General features: G+C 41.4%; 1 pseudogene; it reads left to right on the top strand.

The window, feature by feature from the left end:
• Positions 1-7806: 7806 nt before the first annotated feature.
• Positions 7807-9057, top strand: Psme1-ps2 (proteasome activator subunit 1, pseudogene 2; annotated as a pseudogene).
• The last annotated feature ends 1196 nt before the right edge of the window (positions 9058-10253 follow it).

The raw sequence follows: 10253 nt of genomic DNA, 5'->3' as shown, positions 1-10253 counted from the left end.
ACCATATTGTTATAGAAACTAGATTAAATTCTGGAAATTAATAATTGAGCATGTGTCTTTAACAATGCACAAACCTAGGTAACAGTTCATAATTGGTTCCTATCTAGTTGTTAATGCATTTCTATTTTTAAATATGTATTAATGCACAGGAGAGCACTCTAGTCACTATAAATATTTTAAATATAAGTACTATTTCTGTTTTTATTTGGCTGCACCCCACAGGCAATTAAAACATGTGACCTCAGCAAGACAAGCTTTATTTTTGTATACTTAAAAAAGGTCTCAGCAAGGTATGGGAATTCCATGCCTATCAATGACCAAGCTGCACTAGGGGGTATAGGCTTCTTCCTTGGGGTCATCTCAAAGCTCATCCAAAAGAATATTCCCTGCAGGAAGATTGAAAACAGTAGGCAGTGCACAGCTGCCAACAGTAAAAAGGCCTCCTTGAGGAATGCCTCCCGGGCTCGCCCTAAACTTCTCAGCAACAAGCTGGGAATTCAAGTTTTTACCCAGAGATAAGTTATTTTTTTTCCAACTTGACACAAACCTGGATGTTTCTGGGGAAGAGGAAACCTTAACTGAGAAAATGCTCCTGTAAGAATGGCCTATAGACAAGTGTGTATGTGTGTATGATGGGGGGGGGTATTTTCCTGATTAATGATGGATGTGGGAGGACCCAGCTCACTGTGGGCAGTGACATCCCTGAGGGTCTTAGATTGTATAAGAAATCAGACTGATGAAGCCTCTAGGAGCAAACGAATAAGCTTCACTCCCCTATGACCTCTGCTTCAATTCCTGCCTCCAGATTTCTGTCCTGAGTTTCTGTCCAAATTTCCCTCAGTGATGGATGATAGCCTGTAAACTAAAATAAACCCTCCCCCTACAAGTGGCTTTTGATTATTGAAACACTAGGACAAATAGATAACCAGAAGGTTGTCCAATACTCATAAAATACAGTATAATATAATATATGACTAGCTTCTGTTTGAAGTTTTATAAGACTGTCATAATTGTCATACTAGCAACAGCAAAACAGCAGAAGAGGAAAAATGAGGATAAAATAACCTATGCAAATAAGAAAAAAATCATGGAAATTAAAGATTATTCTGACCCCTAAGAGGAAGAAGAAAAGCCTCAGTAGCAAGGTCAACTACAAACATTGCAAGGACACCACAGGCACATTCTACATTCCATAAGTCGGTTGCAGAGACCAGACAATGGAGAGGAAATACGGAGACCAAGTGTGGAGCAAAGACTGAAGGAAAGGCCATCCAGAGACTGCCACACTTGGGGATCCATCCCACATGCAGTCACCAAACCCAGTCACTATTGGGCACGCCAAGAGGTGCATGCTGACAGGAGCCTGATATAGCTCTCTCCTGAGAGGCTCTGCCAGAGCCTGACAAATACAGAGGCAGATGCCTGCAGCCAACCATTGAACTGAGAATGGGGACTCCAATGGAGGAGTTAGAGAAAGGACTGAAAGGGCTGAAGGAGTTTGCAACCCCATAAGAACAACAATATCAACCAACCAGACCCCCTAGCCCAGGGACTAAATCACCAACCACATTTCACAGGATGGAGCTACGGCTGCTTCCCGTGTAGCAGAGGATGGGCCTTTTCCCGCAGGCATCAATGGGAGGAGTGACATTTGGTCCTGTCAAGGCTCAATGCCCCAGTGTGGGGAGTGCCAGGGCGGGGAGGCAGAAGGGAGTGAGTGGATGGGTGGGTGGGGGAGCACCCTCATGGAGGCAAGGGATAGGGGGATGGGATGGGGTGCTTCCGGAGGGGAAATCGGGAAAAGGGATAAGATTTGAAATGTAAATAAAGAAAATATCAAATAAAAAATATCCTGTTCAAACACACACACACACACACACACACACACACACACACACACACACACACACAGAGGATTAAGGATCTCCGCATGGCATGCTCTCGTTATCTCTTTCCAGGATCCCTGGGAGTTAATGAGAATCTTAGAAACAACGTAGATGATGACAATTAGAATCCAATCTCTGATCCTCCGTGTGTGAAACAGAGACGGATACAGTTGATAGGTAATGTGCACCTAGACTACTTCGGCGCCGTTGTAACTTGCTTTTGTGTGGATTTGGTACAAAAATAAGATGTACATATATATCTAATTTTTAAGATTATAGATGCAGATATGTACTTGAGATACAAGGAACCCGTCACAATAATTTCAAAAGTCTATGAGATAATTTTTAAAGGTATATTTTTGTGGGGAATTTAAATCATGTAACAGGCATACTGCTTTAGAAAAACTGAATCATAGGAGATAGTAGAACGTCCTAGGACGAAGAAACTGCAAAGGATTGTGCCGGTTTCCTTGTGCCTATCCCAATGACTTTGGCTTCTTGTATATGTGAGAATCGAAAGGTGTGTCTATATGTGCGGAAGGGCTCTTGTGCAAGGGGAAGACAGGAATTCAAGCGTCTACGGAGCTGCAGCTGCGTATAAACTTCCAGGCGCGATAGCTTGCCCACCTAAAGATGAGGGCCCCTTCCTGTTATGTCATCAGAAAGCCCCTCCCCCAGAGTGGCTCTTGGGATGCTAAGCGAGAGCATGCTGGTAATCACAGAAGTCCGGTTTTCCCAGTAAATAACAAAAGGTAAGTTTGATTAAGGCTGGTCAATCATTTCCAGAAAACAGATATCAGACCATTGAAAGCCTACTAAATTCTTCCATGAAATCTTTGAATTTATCGCTACCTTGTGTTCTCCCAACTCAAATTGCCTGTGAAAGCAGAGAGCGCCTGTTTTCAAAACCTATTCTACTTGATCTTTCAGGATGACACGCTTGAATAGCATTGATCAGCGCCTTCGGTACATTGTATAATGTAGAACACTTTTTCCTGAAACGCCCATATAAATGTAGTCCTTGACCTCCGGAGGCTTCCTTTGTGAAAAGAAGACCTTACTAAAATTTTAAGAAGAAAGAGAATTTTCACAGCCATCTATTACTGTGTCACTCCTCGTCACGAATCGTACCGACTGTGTCATGATAACCTGATGAAGTGGGCACCATTATTATCCTCATCTTGCAAATGAAGAAACTGAAACCCAGAAGTAAAAGGATGGGCCAGAGATTACAAAACTCGTGACAAATAATGCAGAAAAGCCCATATGAGAGCAAAAGGGAGCTGAATTATTCACATCACTGCTGCTGATGTAGCACAGCCCTGGTGTGATTTCTTTAAAATGTGAGTTATTAACAGATGAATGTATTTTTGAAATTATGCATATCACGATATGTGTGTTAGACATTATATTTATTGTTTTATATATAGTTAGAAATTAATTGCAAGCAGTGTAAAGTTTTAAAATTTTATACTTTTAATGCAGAAAACTAAGAAAGGAAAGGCCATCAAATTGAAGTAAATACAGAGTTGGATAATTGTATTTGATCAGCTAGATTGAAGCAAGATTTTGTAAGTCAATACTCAATATTGTTGTTATTATTGTTGCTTATTGTTATTACTATCGCGAGGCAGTATATGTGGTTTAAGGGATGATTGAAGTCTAGGGCAAGTCGGCAGTGAATTGCTCTCATGATTAAAATGCTCCTAATTTGAAACCCAAGCTGGAATCAAACCACAGCTTCTCTTTCTGAAAACATAAGAGCAGGCCTGGAAAAGTTACAGTCCTGGTGTTACTTCTACCCAAATGTGTAATAGATAAAGTTGTGCCTCATTCTTCAGTAGGAGACACGTGGGCATGACAATGTCAGTCGTCCATGTGGGAGACTCATGCTTTCAGTCCTCAGTCCCCCTACTCATCTTATGAAATTTAGGGGTAAAGTCACTTACACATACATCGTAAGTCTAGCCAGCTCTCACCTCCTATTCCCCATGGGTTAACGTTGGCTGTCTCTCCTCTAATGGATCAGTCATTTTTGTAAAGTTGTGAACATTAACATTAAAGGCCCACAAGGACAGAGATATCAGCTCTCCTGGAGTTAAAACATCATATATTAGAGTCAAAGATACCTTGACCAATAATCTTTAGGGCTGGGAAGTAACGAAAAGGACTCTATCCAACATTTTCTTTCACATTGCAACTCGTTTAGGGCTCCATGTTCCAAGGTCTCTCATTCTCTATATGTCTGGCTGTGGTTCTGTGTATCTGTTCCCATCTGCTGCAGACAAAGCCTCTCTAATGACTGCTGAGCAAGAAACTGATCTATGAGAATAGCAGGATGCCATTAGGGTTTACAGCTGGGTTTGGTGTTTCCCTCTGGATAGCCTGCAAAGCACTTCCCTGTACCAAGATGCTAGAATGTAGGCACGAAGGCACTATGTAACACCATCTCAACCTCTCCACGTTCAATGAATTGTGTAAGTGCTGTCCTCAGCAATGGGGCCCTGCTGTCTGTCTGTGATAGTGACTTATAGTCTTCACAACAGCCTGGGGTGTTTAGGGATTCCCATGGAAACCCCGTGTGATCAACAATTCAATTAGATGTAACCTAATCTTAGGGCTTAAAGTTTCACTTGGTAACAAGAGAGGGCTCTGTCTCCTCTATTATTTGATGATTTAATTTAGATTACTTCATATACATATATATATATATATATATATATATATATATATATATATATATGAAACTTCTACTGTATTAGGTTTCCATACTACCCCTCGAATGGCCCTTACTTTTACCTGTCACTGGATTTCCTCAATCAAGCCCCTCACCCCAACCCTCTTGATCCCTGGCTTTAACTCCCCCATCCATCTATAACTATCTATTCTATTTCCCTTACCATATTTGTCTTTTGGGGCCTGGGGTATCTCACTCAGGGTGATTTTTTTTCAGTTTTGTCCATTTGCCTGAAAATTTGGTGATGTCATTTTTTAGCAGCTAAGTACGACTCTATTGTGTAAATGTACCACATTTTCTTTATACATTTTCCTGTTTCAGGACAACTAACTAGGTTGCTTCAAATTTCTGGCTCTTTTGAATTGACTAGCAATGAACATGTGTCTCTGGGGAAGGAAGGATAAAGGATCTTTTGAGTATATGACCAAGAATGGTGTTGGTAGGTTTTGAGTTCAATTGATTATCAACTTCCCAAAGAGCCACCATAGTGATTCCCATATTGGCTGGGAACCTTACAATCCCATCAGCAATACAGGAGTGTCCCCCTTGCTGCACTTACCAGCATGAGCTGTCACTTGTCACTTGTGTTGTTGATCCTACCCATGCTGACGGGTAAGACAGAACCTCAAAGTAGTTCAGCTTTGCATTTCACTCATGGCTAAGGATGTTGGCCATTTCTTTAAGTGTCATAGCCATTTGAAATTTGTCTTTTGAGGATCTCTGTTTAGAACTATACCTCATTTATTAATTGAGTTATTTGTTTTCTTGATATCTAGCTCTTTGAGGTTTTTTTGTTATGTTTTGGGTATTAATCCTTTATCATATATGAAGTGACAAACACTGGTGAAAGTGTTTATCAGCTGTAAGAGTTTTGGTAAACTATTTCCCAATCTGTAAGCTGTTGCTAAGTCTGAAGGACAGTGACCTTTGCTCTGCAGAAGTTTTTTTCATTTCACGAAGTTCCATTTATTAATTATTATTGTTTACTGTAGGACCTGGGTCCTTGGGGGTCTTCTGTTCAGAAAATCTTTTCCTGTGCCAATTAGTTTAAGGCTGTTCCCCACTTTCTCTTCTACCAGGTCCGGTGTACCTGGTTTTATGTTCAGTTCTGAGATCCACTTGGACTTAAGTTTTGTGCAGGATGATACATATTGATTATTTTGGGCTCTTGTGCATGCAACCATCCAGTTTGAGCAGCACCATTTCTTGAAGATGCTGTCTTTTTTTCAGTGTGTATTTCTGGCTTTTTTATCAAAAATAAGGTGTCTATACATGTGTGGATTTATGTCTAGATCTTCAATTTTATTTTGATCAATGTGTCTGAGTTTTGTGCCAATACCATGCTGGTTTTATTACTTTAACTTTGTAGTTCATGTTGAAGTGGGAAATGGTGAGACTTCGAGCAGTTCTTTTACTGTTCAGAAACATTGATTTAGCTATCCTTCGTGTGTGTGTGTGTGTGTGTGTGTGTGTGTGTGTGTGTGTGTTATTATTGCCCTCTTTTGTTACCATATGAAGCTAAAAATTGTCCTTTTAAGATCTGTGAAGAATTGTGTGTTGAAATTTTTATAGGGATTACACTGAATCTGTAGATTGCTTTTACTAAGTTGGTCATTCTCTGTCAATTCTATCAATCCATGAGCATGGGAGATCTTTCTGCCTTCTGATATCTTCTTCACTTTCTCTCTTCATTGTTTTAAAGTTTAATCATACAATCTTTTACTTGCTTTGTTAGAGTTACCCCCAAGATACTTTATATTATTTGGGGCTATTTAGAAAGGTATTGTTTTCTGATTTTCAGTTTTATTGTAGGAGGCTTACTGACTTTGTGAGTAAACCTTGTATTCAGCTATTTTGCTGAAAGTGCTTGTCGGCTGTAAGAGTTTTCCAGTGGAAGTTGAGCACCACTTATCATCTCATGTGCAAATAAAGATACTTTTGACTTCTTCCTTTCTAATCTGTATCCCTTTGGTCTCCTTCAGTTGTCTTATTGCTCTAGCTAACATGTCAAGAATCTATATTGAATAGATATGCAGAGAGCAGATAACCTTATCTTGTTCTTGATTTCAGTGGCATTACCTTGAATTTAATTCTGGTTATTGACTTGCTGTACACTGCCTTTATTATGTTTAGGAATGTCCCTGGGATCCCTAATCTCTCCAGCACTTTTCATGAAGGAATGTTGGACTTTGTCAAAGGCATTTTCTCCATCTAATGAGATGATCATGTGTTCTTTTCTTCTTTCTTTCAGTTTGTTTATATGGTGATTTACTGATTTTTGTATATTGAACCACCTCTCCATTTCTAGGATGAAACCTACTTGATTGGGGTGGATGGTCATTTTGATGTGCTCTTGGATTTGGTTTTCAAGTATTTTACTGAGTATTGTTACATCTATGTTCATAATGAAAATTGGTCTATAATTTTCTTTCTTTGTTTGGCCTGTATATGGTTTGGTTATCAGGGTAAATTGTTGGGTGAACTGTTCTGTAAATATTGATTAGGCCCATGTAGTCTATACCAATTAGCTCCATTATTTCTCTGTTTATTTTTTTGTCTGGATGAGCTATTGGTGAAAGTTGGGAATTGAAGTCTCACACTGTATGTGTGTGAGTGTATGAGGGTCAAGATGTGGCTTAAGCTATAGAAGTGGTCTTTGTTTTGAGGGTGTTTGTTTTGGTGAACTTGGGTGTGCTTATATGTGGTGTATATGTGTTAAGAATTGAAATTTCATCTGGTTGGATTTTTCTCTCGGTGAGTATGAAATGTCCTTCCCTACCTCTTCTGATTCTTTTTGGTTTAAAGTCTATTTAGTCAGATATTAAAATGACTATACTAGCTTGTTTCTTGGGTCCATTGTTTGGAATATCTTTTGCTGTCCTTTTACCTTGGTCTGATGTGTATCCTCGATGTTACTGTGTGTTTGTGGATGCCGCACAAGGTCAGATCCTGTTTTTGTCTCATTCCAGTCAGTCTTTTTAATAGGGTAAATAAGTTGAGAGATATCGATGAACAGTGTTTCTTGATTCCTGTTATTTTGCTAACAGTTATGGGGTGTGTGTGTGTGTGTGTGTGTGTGTGTGTGTGTGTGTTTCTCCCTTTTTGACTTGCTAGTCAAGAACAACTTATCTCTGTCTTCCTTCCTGCCACCCACTCCAGGCTAATCAATCTTCTGCTCTGGCCATGGCCACGTTCAGGGTCTGGCCTGAAGCCTCAGCTAAGGGGATGTGTTTCTTGAAGACACGTGTAGCAAGACAAAGGAGTAGATTGGGTGCTATTCCCTAGGATGTATTCTAAAAGGAGACAGCTCTCAATGAACCCAAATGGGACATCCAGTCAAGGAGAAAGAGAAAGAGGCAGGGTGTGTGTGTGTGTGTGTGTGTGTGTGTGTGTGTGTGTGTGTGTGTGTGTGTGTGTGAAGGAAACAAAAGAAAAGAAAGAGAAGGATGAAAAGAAGAAAGGAGAAGATAAAGACAAACATCCTTTCATGGTCCAGTGAACTGCAACAAGGGGTCCTCCTGCAGTTCCTAAAGCCTGACACCAAGGATGTCATTGAGCAACTTAATCTGGCCGCAGCTATAGACACCTCCAATAGAGGAGGAGAATCACGTCAGAGTGACTATCCAGGAGAAGATATTTGAGCTGAAGTCTGGAAGGCTTCTTAGTGTAGTAAAAATTAGTGGGGGGTGGGGCATGGAGGTGGGGGTTGGGTTCTATCCCACCTTAGATAATTTAGTTCCCAGACAAAACACCTTTTATATTCATCATAAGCCTTAACAACCTAGGGCAGATGTCAAGCCTCTAAGCTATTTTATTCATTGCTCTGTCCATAACCTGAGGTACCACGTGCCACGTTCCACCTGATCCGCTCTCCCTCTAGCCCTCAGGGCCTGCTCTCACGATCCACCTACCCTGTGGTATCTTCTCCTCTCTCCTCATTCTCCCTCTCCTCTCACGATTTCTGCTCAGACCCTAAGCCTGGCAACTGAAGCTTCACTTACCTCTCTTCTACCGCTATAGCCAGCTATAAACTGTTGGCATCTTTATTCAACCAATACTTTTAAATCAAGGAGCGGGGTCACATAACGTCATTTGGTATATGTGAGGATCTCCTTGTCCCTGGGGTCCAACCAGACATTGGGGGTCCAGTATTTCGCCTTATGATCCATAGCAACAGAGCCAACCTCAACAGCTTCCACACTCAATTCCTTGAATACTCAAAGAGGGGTGATTCAATGACCAAAGCAGCCAAGCACCCCCATGTGGGTGATTATTGGCAGCTGGTGCAAAATCTGGATGAGGCAGAGTACTGGGATATCCAGATGATAGTCATGGAGACCCATAATGCTTATGCTATTCTTTCATGACATCATTTTGATGAGCTTTGAGAAGCTCAAGAAACCCTGTGGAGAAACAAAGGGAATGATCTATTGAGCCCCTTCTCTTACTCTGTGACAGAAATTGTAGAGAGCATGTGCTCTTCACGGGAACTCTAGGCTTTACCCAATTTTCTTACTGTAGGGGTTTCTGCCTCACTTTGACTCCCAAACATAATGAGTTTATAGTTCCCCACCAGAAAAAGAAAGAAAGAAAAGAAAAGATAGTAAATCAATGTAAAAGAGCAAAAACAGAATCACATATCTTAAAATGTATGCGTTCATACTCATTAAATCTCCAAAGACACTGATTCAGTCTGATGAGTCCAATAAGGAATAAGCACATGAGACATTTTGTATTTTTAGCTGTAGGCAGGAACCAGGGAAGCAAGAAGCAGTAATAGCAAACAAAGGAAGGAATACAGGCCTGCTGGTGACCCTCTTGTGAAAAGTTAAAAAGACGAACTGCCCACTGCGCCTTAGAGGAAGGTTTTCCATTGCAGTTAAGTACAAGAGTGAATGCTGTGAAGGCCCTGCTGCTCAGATGGGAAGGTGTCCGGGGTGTCCTGGGACACAGAAGCCCAGGAAACACACTGCTTTACAGTGGGATAGTGTACCAATGGAAGGGCATCCTGAGACATGGGAGCCCAGGAACCGCACAACTCTGAGAGGAAGCCTCCTTGGCAGAGGCAATGCTGCTCCCGGGGAAGGGTCCACAGCTGAGCTGAGGGCTCGGCCCTGCTCTTCTCTTCCCTTCTCTTCATTGTTTCTTGACATCTGCTGATGAGAGAATCACATCAGGCAGCAAATCTTATGAAAGAGATTTATTGGAGGATCCAAGGTGTGGCGGGACAAAACCAGCAATGGTTGCTTATGCTCCCAAGAGGGAGCAGACAGTTGCAGTGAATTAGACAAAGCATGAGAACCCAATAGGGGTTCTTGGGGGGGCTTTCTGGGGTGAGGATTGGTGGGATTTCAAGTCCTGAGCTTGGGGGATTGGTGGTTTTTTTGTGTTCGGATTGGTGTATTTCTGTGGGACATTCAGGGACTGGTGCATTTTCCTATTAGGGGATTGGTGGCTTTTGTTCAGACTTTTCACCTAAAATTACCATAATCTGTAGAGGGTCCTGTTAAGGGGCTGGAAATGGCCTTTGTGACAATTATGATAGGGGCCTGGCTGCTGGAGCCCCTCGGACTGGGCCCTGGCCACATTCTTGCCTTGAAGATTCACAAAGTTTGTAAAGTGTCCAAAGT

This window comes from Rattus norvegicus, chromosome 9 (assembly GCF_036323735.1).
Source record: "Rattus norvegicus strain BN/NHsdMcwi chromosome 9, GRCr8, whole genome shotgun sequence".
Taxonomy (NCBI): domain Eukaryota; kingdom Metazoa; phylum Chordata; class Mammalia; order Rodentia; family Muridae; genus Rattus; species Rattus norvegicus.
Note: the sequence above shows the minus strand (reverse complement) of the source record. Positions and strands in the feature narration are given on the sequence as shown.